The 13636-nt window shown below is 36.8% G+C and overlaps 2 long non-coding RNA genes across 4 annotated transcripts in view; one reads left to right on the forward strand and one right to left on the reverse strand.

Annotated features, from left to right (window-relative positions):
* LOC140630911 (uncharacterized) overlaps nt 1–8711 on the reverse strand; it is an 85865-nt gene extending 77154 nt beyond the window's left edge. For all 3 annotated transcript variants that reach the window (XR_012028591.1, XR_012028590.1, XR_012028589.1), the window contains exons 1-2: nt 8513–8711; nt 7616–7723 (exon numbers count right to left, since the gene is read on the reverse strand). This is a non-coding gene — a long non-coding RNA (uncharacterized lncRNA). The remainder of the gene's footprint in view (nt 1–7615; nt 7724–8512) is intronic.
* Nucleotides 1–13636, forward strand: part of LOC140630912 (uncharacterized) — an 89738-nt gene that overhangs the window by 57417 nt on the left and 18685 nt on the right. The window lies entirely within an intron of this gene.

Here is a 13636-nt window from a genome sequence, read left to right on the forward strand (position 1 = left end):
GTCTGCACTGTTTTGTCAATTATTGTAAAGAGTGGCAGCTTACAAATATGTTAAATCAAAAAAAAGAAAGAAAAAGTTGTAACATGTCACTGGCGCTTGTTTTCTGAGATCTGTTCTCTTTTCTTTGTCAATAACGTATTTCTGTTGGGTTATATAAATACAGCATGTTGCTGTAATCAGTATCTGCTCTGTATGAACATGCTTTTAGGAGCAGGCAGTGGCTGTAATACTCGTTATTCAAACCTCCAATTTTTCTTCTATTGAATAACAGCTTTTATTTGTAGCCTTAGTGTTGATTCCATTCCAACCTCTTTTCTCAAGATGGAGGAGGATGAGCCCCTAGGGTCCTTCTACTGCTTTGCTAGCTAGGAATTATTTTCTAGTAATGTAAGCAGGAGGTGCTTTTTCTCCAGGGTGAAGCATTAAATCCCAACACATGCCTTCCTGGGGCCTTAACCGAGTTCGGAGTGCTCTTGCTGAATCAATTTTGGGCAGGGAATCAGCTTTCTCTGTATTTAGCAGATGTGCCTGGCACATGACAGGGAAAATCAGATTTTCCAAGGGTGTTGGCAATATTATTCTGCAAACCTTAGTTAAGAGGTATGATAGAGGTGAGATAAAGGGCCTCAATTTATTTCTTAGACAAACTGTCTAAAGGAGAAATAGGTTTGGAATGTAGGAGGCAATTGTCCCCTCTTGGCTGCTTTGCTAATTTAAACAAAAAAATGGCCTTACCAAAATACTTTTATAATGGAGGCAATACTCAAGAATGATCAAATAGTATCTCCCATCTACTCATGATGGAAAAATAAAAATATTAAACTCTGTCCTGTTATGGAGTATATTTTAGAAAAACACCTCCCTTTCTGAGTAAGGGCCAAAGCTAACTTGTAGGGTGTTTTGTAAAATGTATCAACAGGTGTGAGAAGTTGATGTTGGACTTCCTGGGTATGGATTGTACACTTAATCTATAAATAATCAGGAGAATGATAATAGCTATTATTCTTCAAATAGTTGCTGTATGTCAGTTTCTGGCTAAGCCATTGGCATATGTAACTCAGTTATTCCTGCCAGCTACACTATGAAGTAGGTGTAACCCCTTTATTCTAGGTGATGAATGTAATGATTCAGGTAACTTGCAGAAGGTCCTACAGTTAAAAAAAAAAAGTGATAGAGACAATGATTGAATCCAAATCTGATGCCAAATTTTGTACTCTAAGCCTATGATGGCTACATTTATGAGTCAGCTTGCCTGACCTAGAGGATGCTCAGGTAGCTGGTGGGAGTTGACTGGGGCAGCTTAGCTGGAATAAGTGTGACTCTCATCTTCCTCTTGGGACAAGCAAGGAAGCAGAACAATAACTGGGTTCCAAGAAAGTAAGCCCCATCATGTAAGTAGTTTCTAAGCCTTTGCACAAGTGGTGTCCATTTCTTCAGTCAAATAAATCACATGACCAAACTCAAAGTCAGAAGTAAGGAAATATATTGCATCTTTACAGTAGAAATGATTGCAAAGTCACTGAAAGAGGTCATGGCTTCAAGGATGGTGAAGAATTGGAGCCATTAATGCAACCCACCATGAATATAAACATATTTTAAATGACATAGGCAAATTACCCAATTTTCCCTATAATGGGATGTAAAATTGATGCCCTAGAAGATGAACCATATTTATTTTATCAATCTCATCTCCAATATGTGGCTAATAATGATATCATTGGGAGAAGTACATTGCTAAGCCCAGAGCCTGACAGTAGTAGCCCTTTGATAAATGTTAACTGTTATCAATATTATTACTTCTGGGATTAGATTGAAATATATACCCTCATAATACTTCCCCCTGCTTTTCAAAATTGAACTATCATTAATCTACGCTCTAGGAATTAGCCCTGGCTTTTGAAACAAATCTGATCAGCTTCCCAGATTATGCCATATTTATGCCTCCTAGCACATCATCACATATGTCAGTTTGAGAAGTTCAAACTCTTGCTTTGAGAATCAAGATTATAGGAATTTTTATACCAGATTTCTGGAGGAAGTGTCAATTGTTTTATCTTTTCCAGTTCTCCCCTCTAAGCCTGCCTTTTTGGAAATAGGCATATTCAGAGGTCCCCGAAACTGACTTTCCCCTGTAGTCAAACAAACAGATGCATTTCTCTGTCTTTCCTTGATGAAAGGGGGCCACTTCCAAATACAGTTGTCCTTACCCACATTACATTTATTAATTGGAAATAAAAATTAACTTGGATATAAATTCATTGTAAGTAGATCGATATTTTCCTCTGCTCCCTGCTGCAATTTCCTTACTCAGAATTGTAACACATTTACTACATTCAGCACCTAGGCCTTCAGTGGGTATATTCTGTAAATCAATGCCTCATAATATAATTCAAACTAATCCCATAATTGAATCTAATTAAGAACAGCTTCAGATAATTATTATAGAATTATCGAAAGTAGAGATTGAAGAGATTTGTTCATTTATCCCATGTACCCCTGCTGAGACTAGGGTTCCCTGTAGCTTTTCCTTCTAGTGATCTGTCTGGTCTTGTTTTGAAGTCTTAAAGAATTAATCTGTCTGATGTTTTATTTGAGACTCCACTTAGAAGTATAAGAGGTTTCACTGGTTATTTTAACATAATATTTATTGTCAGTAGTACTTGTCTCTCATCATTCTGTTAAGATATGTATTTCATTTTTGGAGTCATAGGACAATCTAGACTACAATACATTCCCAAGAGAGAAAATGAAATTCTTTGAGAAAATGTATGCAGTGACTTAAAATATGATTATATATCGGCTGATTTAATGAAAAGTACAGCCAGATCCAGTACTCACAGAAAACTTGATTTTTCCTTCTCTTGGCTCTGTTTTTCTCTGATCAGTTTCCATTTCTGGTAGATGGTCCCAAAGAAGTGGCAAAGGTCAACCTTGATTGCGCCAGGCTTTCATATGAGATCCATTCTTTGCCAATGTCTATATCAGTCCCCCTCAAAGTTTGGTGATTGGCTCTGGGTTAGATGCCTACCCTTGACCAATTCTATCCCAACTTAGATGGGATATTCTGATTGATTAGCCTATGTCACATATCTACCACCATGGTAGGAATGATAGGACCCCTTGATCAATAAGGTTTGTAGAACCATAACGAAAAGAAGAAAGGATTAGTTCCCATAAGTAATGGACTTAGGGGCACAAAAATAAAATATATAGGTATTTTCCACTTATCTTAATTTTATTCTATTTGAATGGATTGCAACTTCTTCTATCTTATTTCCTTAGGAGTTAAACTATAAGGGTGCCCTCCTCTGCTATTTCAGCTATTTGAAGTGTACAATAAAAAGGTTTGCTTTTGCTGAATTCTGAAGACATCTTTGAGAACCAAGTGATTAAACATGCTACCTGTGGAGGGAACACCTTGATATTTCAAGCATCCAAATTAGCCTGATCTGAGAAGGACATAAAGGGAATGTATTAGGGGTAGGGGGAAAGAATGAGGTGAAGAAGGAGGGAATTACATATCCCTTTCCAATTCAGAAATCTTAAAATCAAATGATTTTTTTTTTCTTGAGAGAGAGAGAGAGAAAGAGAAAGGGCAAGCACCAGCATAAGGGACAGAGGGAAAGGGAGAGTCTTTTTTAAACAAAGATTTTACTTATTTATTTATTTGAGAGAGAATGAGAGCACAAGCAGGAAGAAGGGACAGAAGGAGAGGGAGAAGCAGGATCTCCGCTGTGCAGAGAGCCTGATGCAGGGATCGGGCTTGATCCCAGGACCCTGGGATCATGATCTGAGCTGAAGGCAGATGCTTAACTGACTGAGCCACCTAGTTGTCCCAGAGAGAGAGTCTTAAGCAGGCTCCATGCTCAGCATAGAGCCTGACTTGGGGCTTGATCTCATGACCCTGAGATCATGACCTGAGCCAAAATCAAGAGTTGGGTGCTTAACTGACTGAGCCATCCAGGTGCCCATAAATGATTTTCTTAATAAGAGAATGATTCCTTAGATCCAGCTAAAATGTTGGGATACCTACCAATCTTAAAATATCATTCCCTCATGAATTCTTTTTCCTGAAGAAAGCTAAATTCTAATCAAAAGTTGTGTCTGCAGTCAAATAACACAGTCTCTTCAATAAATGGTGCTGGGAAAATTGGACATCCACATGCAGAAGAATGAAACTAGACCACTCTCTTGCACCATACACAAAGATAAACTCAAAATGGATGAAAGATCTAAATGCGAGACAAGATTCCATCAAAATCCTAGAGGAGAACACAGGCAACACCCTTTTGGAACTTGGCCACAGTAACTTCTTGCAAGATTCATCCATGAAGGCAAGAGAAACAAAAACAAAAATGAACTATTGGGACTTCATCAAGATAAGAAGCTTTTGCACAGCAAAGGATACAGTCAACAAAACTAAAAGACAACCTACAGAATGGGAGAAGATATTTGCAAATGACATATCAGATAAAGGGCTAGTTTCCAAGATCTATAAAGAACTTATTAAACTCAACAGCAAAGAAACAAACAATCCAATCATGAAATGGGCATGACAGAAAAGACATGAACAGAAATCTCACAGTGGAAGACATCGACATGGCCAACAAGCACATGAGAAAATGCTCTGCATCACTTGCCATCAGGGAAATACAAATCAAAACCACAATGAGATACCACCTCACACCAGTGAGAATGGGGAAAATTAACAAAGCAGGAAACCACAAATGTTGGAGAGGATGTGGAGAAAGGGGAACCCTCTTGCACTGTTGGTGGGAATGTGAACTGGTGCAGCCACTCTGGAAAACTATGTGGAGGTTCCTCAAAGAGTTAAAAATAGATCTGCCCTACGACCCAGCAATTGCACTGCTGGGGATTTACCCCAAAGATACAGATGCAGTGAAACGCCGGGACACCTGCACCCCGATGTTTATAGCAGCAATGCCCACAATAGCCAAACTGTGGAAGGAGCCTCAGTGTCCATCAAAAGATGAATGGATAAAGAAGATGTGGTCTATGTATACAATGGAATATTCCTCAGCCATTAGAAATGACAAATACCCACCATTTGCTTCCACGTGGATGGAACTGGATGGTATTATGCTGAGTGAAATAAGTCAATCGGAGAAGGACAAACACTATATGGTCTCATTCATTTGGGGAATATAAAAAATAGTGAAAGGGAATAGGAGAGAGGAAGGGGAGAGGAGAAAAATGAGTGGAAAATATCAGAAAGGGAGACAGAACATGAGAGACTCTGAACTCTGGGAAACGAACTAGGGGTGGTGGAAGGGGAGGTGGGTGGGGGGTGGGGGTGACTGGGTGACAGTCACTGAGGTGGGCACTTGACGGGATGAGCACTGGGTGTTATTCTGTATGTTGGCAAATTGAACACCAATAAAAAATAAATTTATTAAAAATGTCAGGAAGCAAAAAAAAAAAAGTTGTGTCTGACTTCTGTTGGCAGGTCTGACCTTGTGGGTGGAGGAAGTTGTAGGGTAGGTTCAGTCATGGCAACCTAAGTAAAATGTTCACTTTTTGCAGATGACATGATACTATATATAGAAAACCCTAAAGACTCCACTAAAAAAGTGCTATAAGTGATGAATTAATCATGGATTGGAAGAAGAAGTATCACTAAAATGTCCAAACTACCCAAAGCAATTTACAGATATAGTGCAATCCTTATCAAAATACCAATGGCATTTTCCAGAGAACTAGAACAAACAATCCTGAATTTGTGTGTGAAATCACAAAAGACACCAAATAGCTAAAGGAATTTTGATAAAGAGAAACAAAACTAGAGTTATCACAATTCTATGATTTTTCAATTTATATTACAAAGCTGTAGTAATCAAAACAGTATGGTACTGGAACAAAAATAGATACATAGATCAATAGAGTAGAATAGAAAACCCAGAAATAAACCCACAATTATACGGTCAATTAATCTTCAACAAAGGAGGAAAAAGCATTGTGATGGGAAAAAGAGTTTCTTCAACAAATGGTGCCAGAAAAACTGAACATCTGCATGCAAAAGAATAAAACTGCATTACTTTCTTGTACCATACAGAAAAAAAAAACTCAAAATGGATTAAGGATCCAAATGTGAGACCTGAAACCATAGAAATCCTAGGAGAGAGCACAGTCATTAATGTCTCTGACATTGGCTGTAACATCTTTCTAGGTAATGTCTCCTGAGGCAAGGGAAACAAAAGCAAAAATAAACTATTGAGACTACATCAAAAAAAAAAAAAAAAGAAAAAGAAAAAGAAAAAAGCTTCTGCACAGCAAAGTAAACAACCAACAAAACTAAAGACAATCTACCAAATGGGAGAAGATATTTGCAAATGATGTATTCAATAGAGGGTTAGTATCCAAAAAATATAAAGAACTTACATAACTCAACATCAAAAGCCCAAATAATCCAATTAAAAATGGGCAGAAGACTTGAACTTATGTTTGGAAAAATTGTAGTATTGCAAGTGTTTTTAATATACATTGAAAAAATATCTGATAGGAAGCTAATAAATTTAAATGAATAAAAAACAGCCTGGTCTATCAGTGAGTTTGTCTTGTGCATTATTTCCAACATGTGAGGCAAATAAAAATGTAGAGAAGGGCTAGCAGCTAGGAAGAACCTCCATGCAATACCAAAATGTGTGCAGCTTGAGAATAATGGTCAAATCTGAAAGAGTGATTGAAGTCACTAAGATTTTTCAAAGGCTTTGTTTGAAAATCGGAGATTGGCATTAAAGAATGAGACTTCTCCCAGAAAGACTAGTTATCTGGCTCCTGGGCTAGCATCTACTCAAGTGGTTATTCAAAGTTTAATGATTATTACTATTATTTAAAATAGCACAGGTTAGGTCTATTAAAAATGATGGAATTGTGTCACTCTTTGGTATATTACAAAACTACCTTCCAACTCCAATCCATAACCACTTATCTAAAGAGGTGAAGTATCTTAGTATCAGATGATTTCGACTGTTGGAATTAACCGTAAGTAATTTATACTTGGTTGCATCATAATTTGTACAACAAAATATCTTTAAAAAGGAGTATCTTTAAAATCTTGGACAATGATTTTTATTACCTTCTCAGGCCCTTCCACCTTATCCCTCCTATACCCTGAAATCTCTTATATACATCCAGCATTCACGGGTTCCTGGGATTTGCTAACCTATCCATAAACTCTAGAAGAATATTTAGAGCATATGGAGCATGTTTCTCTTCCAGTTAGTTACCAAGCATAATTAGCACCTTAGGCTAGGGATAAATTTTATATCTTGCTTAATGAATCAACAAGTAATGACGTCATCCTAATATAGTATATGTTCCTTATCTTCCTTTCCATCTATATCGCTAGAAACTTTCAGAGCTAGCACTCCAGCTATATAGGATTTAGGCTGTTTGCTTTCCAAATAAATTACACAATACCAGGATTTCCTAACTTGATGATACCTTAGACTTCACTTGATCCATTTAGCTAATGGAAAAGACCCTAATAATAGGGTACGTGAGAGAATCCTGTTCTTGGCATCTGGAGAAATCTCTACTTACTGTGCCAGATGTATTCATGAGGTCAGGGCCAATGACAGAAGATGCTCCTTACCTGCCTGTGCTCTTATGTGATGAGGATTGGGGGATGGGTAGAAGAAGAATAGAAGGCGTACTGGATTAGTAATACACATAGACTGTCCTTTCAGGATGATGCTTACACCTGAAAAAACAAGAACATAAGTGCAAGTCTGGTCTCTCTATTATTACTTAACTATTTAGCACTTGATGTGTCTGGGGATCATCGTAGTAATTACTCTCTTCTCCTTGAGGTGGGTAGAGAGTAACAAATATAAAACTGCCCCCAACTACCATCCATCTCCCTTAAACCAAGATTATCATACTACTCTTTGCAAGGAGTCTTATCTTTCCTGGGCTAATCCTTATATTCTTCTAATCTTTTTAAACTTAATTTTTTAAAAAAGATTTTATTTATTTATTCATGAGAGATGAGAGACACACACAGAGAGAGGCATAGACACAGGCAGAGGGAGAAGCAGGCTTCCTTTGGGGAGCCTGATGTGGGACTTGATCCCGGATCCTGGGATCATGCCCTGAGCCAAAGGAAGACGCTCAACCACTGAGCCACCCAGGTGTCCCTAAACTTTATTTTTGTCCGAGCTATGTAGGCACATAGTTTAAAAAATCAAAATTTTCACAAGCATTATAATTTAAAACAAAACTAAACAGCCATCATCTGCCTAATTCTTTGCCCTTTCCTGCTTCCCAGAAACAGTCACTTTTTGTTTATTTTAGTATTTACTAAAATATCCAAGATATCTTGGAGTAACAAGATTATTTTACCACTTTTTGATTTGGGAAGGTTTTGGTGTTAATGATTATAGTTTTATGGAAGCTGAGAACTTCGCTCTTTTTTACCATCTCTTCTTTATTTGTGCCCCATTTTTCTGAAATTGCCATAATTATGATTAAACTGGCATTTAGTACTTACTTTAGTAGGACAGTGTAAACACTATGCACAGCTCAACTTTGTAGTATGTGAAAATTACTTTTACTTTCTCGCATTTATTTTGTTTACCTGGAGTTAAAAATTGTATTCTGTTTGCTTAGTTTTTTGTACGCACTTATGAATTCATTATCAAACTCATGAGTCATCTAGAATCTTCTCTCAGTATATGCAGACACGTCAGACATCTTGTCAATTTCATCTCCTTGGAAACATCTTTATCATAGTTTTCTGCCCAATTCCTAAATGGAATCTGGTCTTTATGTTCCACAGCTGTCACTTGGGGGTTGCCCTTTACCATTGACCTGGGGACTCCTTTGCCTTTCTCTTGAGTTTGATCTGATCCTTAGATCACACCTTTTCCTTTTTCTTGGCCTAGTGCCTTGTTTTCATGGGGCACATTCTCTAGCAGCCTCCTCATAAAGGGTACTGAGGGGTGGGGAAGAGACTTTCTGAGATCTTGCACGTATGCTGTATCGTCTGTCCTTCTACAATTGTGGGGGCATGGATCTATTCTGGTTCTCAGTGCTGCTGTTGAGGACTCCAAAGCCATTCTGAATTATTGTGTTCCATAAAAGACAGGTGCTTAGTCTCCGATGGTCTTTCATATCTTTTCTTTATCCCTAGTGTTGTTAAATTTCACAGTAATGCATTTACACGGTGGGCTTTTCTTCACCTATTGTTCTGAATGCTTAGTGCATCCTTTAATCTAAAAATTCATAGACTTTAAACATTTGGGGATAATTTCTTTGCTCATCTTCTCCCTTTATTTTGTCTGTTCTCTCTTTCTATATTTCCTATGATTTAGAAGTGGAACCTCCTGAATTAATTCTTTAACTTTCTTTTTTCTAAGTCTCTTATTTGGTACCCTTTTTCTTTCTTTCTTTGCTCTACTTTTTGTGTAATTATCTTGTTTTTCAGCTTTATTGAGGTATAACTGACAAAATTGTAAAATATTGGAAGTATACAAGGTACTGACTTGATGCATGAACACAAGTATTTCATCACCTCACGTTTACGTTTTTTGTTTTTTGTTTTTTTTTTTTTTGGTGAGAACATTTATGTTCTATTCTTTTAGAAAGTTTCAATTATGTAGTGGAGTATTCTCAAATGCAGTCACCATGTACTACATAACTTTTTTCTATCATCCTTTACATTGAAGTATTCTTTGGTTTGATTTTTTATTGTTGTTTGTTTTACTTTCTACCACAATTGTTTGTAATTTATATGAGGTCTTTATTATTCATTAGAATTCTTTTTTATTAACCTTGCTCTTGGTTCTTACTCTTTTTCCTTTTGCCTCTTTTGAAGTTTTCACTGTCATTCTCAGTATTAGTTTCTTTAAGACAGTCTTTCTAATTTAAAAAAGTATATATTTCCTGAGATGTCTGACTATCCTTAGCCATCTGTTCATACTTTAAAATGACATTGTTTAAAAGCTAATTGGTTTTATTGCGACGATGTCAATTTTCTGGTTTTGATAACTCACTACAGTTATTTAATAGTGTTAGCCACTGGGGGAGCTGGGTGATGGGTACATAGGACTTCTCTATGCTGTATTTTGCAACTCTATTAAGTTTACAGTTTAACACTGGGCTACACAGATGCACAAATCTCCTGCAACTTGGCCAGAGTCCTGGCTATTGAGGAAACTGTGTTATACATCTGATATAGATATTCACATAATCTCTCCACTTCTGGTATGGTCCCCTTACTCTGACCTATGCCTAAGGTATCCCATTTGAAGGCTCTTTATATGTGCTTTCTGAAGAATGAACCTCCTGTTTTCTCTTGAAGTGGGAGGGGGCTAGTTGCCTGGCTATATGGAATGGGTAGAGGGGTGTGACCTGCAGATCTAGTTGTTTCAGTTAGTCCCTTTTATTTTTAGTGTTATCCAGGACATCAATTCTTAAAGAGCCTCTTGCCTCCAATTCCTAACACTATCATGAATTTTGTCTGCTTCTTGGCTTTATTCACTACTAAGTCAATTACCATTCATCTATCGGTTTTTGTTATTTTGTTGATGCTGGACTTTATTTTGTTGTTTTTCTTCAAATTTTTATGGGCTTTTGTAATTTTTTTTTAAAAGTCTCCTACTTTTATGTTAGTGAGGTTTCCTGGAGGAAATCGAATAAATGCTATCTGCCAAGCTAATCTTAAAGTAAAAGTCTACCGAAGCCAAAAGCTTAAGCAGGGTTTCGTGAGCTATACAACAATAAGAAATGGATAGCAAGGGTTATACACTAAAGAACTATCCTCACTGTGTGAATCCAGACCAGAATTTCAGACAAAGGCAGTTAACTTCTGCAGAGGAAGGTTTTCCTTCATTAAAACAACAAACAAACAAAAATCTTGATCCTACCTTTTATAATAAACAATAGCCTATCTCAAAGAGCTCAATCTTGTCAAACAGCAGTTTATGACAAATACAAACTAAGAGAATTCAGCTCAGAAATGTTAATATCTGGTCTGTATAATTACTGTGGTGCAATGGTAGATATCTCTGCTTTCACATATTTGTTCAACAAATATTCATTGAGCTCCTGATATGTGTTTAAGATATCTTCGCACTAAAGTTAAAACTTAACTACAACACATAACCACTGCTGTTGCCTAAAAGAAATATGAAGGGGAAAATGGCAGAACTCATAATATTAACGATTACAATCTCCTTTAAAGCACTAAAGAATGTTAAATTAGGAAAAGACCATGCATATTATGTAATCTTAATTTCCTCACCAAATGTATGAAGAATTATTATAAATAACAATAGTCATGATCCCCTCTTCTATCTGTTAAGTGTAATTATATTCCAGTGTCCAAATAGTGGCAATTTATGATTTAAATAGCCACTCTAGGGCAATAAAGAGTTCATTAAATATACATATATATGTGTATATATATATATATATATATATATATATATATATATATAATGCATGTATGTATGTGTGTATGGTACCAAATTAGTATGTAAATTATATACCAAATAATTGTCATGCCCTTATTTATTTTTTTTAAAGATTTTATTTATTTATTCATGAGGGACACAGAGAGAGAGGCAGAGACATAGGCAGAGGGAGAAGCAGGTTCCCTGCAGGGAACCCAATGGGGAACTTGAACCCCGGAATCACAACCTGAGCCAAAGGCAGACGCTCAACCACTGAGACACCCAGATGCCCCTGTCATGCCCTTATTTCTTCATTGTTGCAAAGTAGCTAGTTCAATTCAAAGTTCCTGATTTTTTAAAAAAAGGAATTTGAAGTCCCCTGGTATTAAGACAGACTTCTAAAGTATTTGCAAAATCCTTTTACTTGCTGGGTGAATTTTGATACTTCACATGAAATGAAAATTCACAAAGTGCAATAAGGCACTTCAGTGTTTGGCACTATGCAGGGTATTCCTCAGTCACTTTCATAAATATCATTTGCCTATAGCTTAGAAAACTTCACTCAACTACCAGAAACTTCTTCCTATATCTTAGAGAAAATTTAAGTCTTCCTTATTTACATAATTGGAAATAGCCCAATAGTCAAGAACACAGACTCTGGAGCTAGATTATCTGAGTTCAAATTGTGGCTCTACCATTTACTGACTCTGTAATTGTGACCAACAAGCCCCTTATATTCTCTATGCCTCAGTTTCTCCATCTGTAAAATAGGAACAGTGGTAGCATGATTAGTGTAAGATTATCTGTATGAAGCACTTTGAACTATATTTGGCCCTTAGCATTATCATTATTGCCTGAAATATAACATACAGGGAAAAAAATTAACTGGAATTAATCTTTCAGAAAGATTATTCAGGTCCTTTACTCTGCAACATACGTTTCTCTTTCCTTCAGTTGTTAAAATTTATTTCCTAGTGAAAATATGGAGCCTCTTACAATCTCTTTCTTATTTCCTTAATACTTTATCAATTTCTTATACTTTTACAGAGCTTTGATGGTTTGCAAGCCAGTTTCCCACTTTTTTTCAGCCATCAGGTCAATGCCATGATTATAATTATTTCATTTTCAAGATAAACAAATAGATTTGGATGGTGGGTGACTTGTTCAAGGTCCACACTTAAATCCAGGTCTTATAATCACAAGTCCTGTGCTCTTCTCATTATATCAAATGGCTTCTTTATAAACAACAAGAGATGAGAAATTATCAATGTCAATTTCTACATATTTACTTTTAATAAAGTGACTTTGGATCCTTGTTTTGGAAGGATATGCTCATAGCAATGACTTCATGTATAAGGAGGTAGCTAAAAAGAAGAATTCACCCAGGGCAATTTTACACTGTGGAAATCAGAGGCTACAGCTCTTGGCAGCAGCTCTTTCTTTGGGTGATTCAATCTCCTAAAATTCTGGTGAGCCAAAAGCATTGCTTAAGAAGGGAACAACTAAGTCTCTAGCTGCCAATCCCAACATTATTCAGAGTGAGATGTCAAGATGTGTATAGTTTTAAAATGTATGCCCATGCTTATTTTATAAACTTCAAGTACAAATTTCAGAGAGGGATAGTATATTTTTTAAAAGTTTGTAAACACTTGAAGGACCTGAAAGACCAGATTAGTATTGAAAGTATTGGCTTATAAGCATAGAAGTGTGGCAACACCTGATTCCATCATCTTTATCTGTTTTGTAATTTCCCATCCTTACCCCTGGTAAGGCAAAGCACATCAAAGTGAACCATTGAGATATGATCAGTATTAGTGAAGACTGGGCTTTTGTCCAGTAGGTGCTGAGATATGTCCAGTATCAACCTGCCACACAAGAGGAAGAGTCTCACCAACCTTGACCAAAAGAGAAGGAAGCAAGAGGAACTGGGGTAACACAGTATCCAAAGGAAGCAGAGAAGCAGAAGGAGGAAGAGATGCAAGAACAGAACCCAGACACAATGTTGGAGAGCAAATCTATGATCAAAGTTGATCGATGGCAACTGCAAGGAAACATTTTCTGTCCATTTTAGCACTTCCAGTGTATTCATAAGTGGCTACTATGAAGATTGTTTTTTCCTTCCTTGGAGAAGGTGCCACTCCACCATGGCTCCAGACACTATGGGGCCAAACACAGGACAACATAGGCATGATTATTCCTGAGCATGAGATGAAAATTGT

This window comes from Canis lupus, chromosome 3 (genome assembly GCF_048164855.1).
Source record: "Canis lupus baileyi chromosome 3, mCanLup2.hap1, whole genome shotgun sequence".
Classification (NCBI taxonomy): domain Eukaryota; kingdom Metazoa; phylum Chordata; class Mammalia; order Carnivora; family Canidae; genus Canis; species Canis lupus.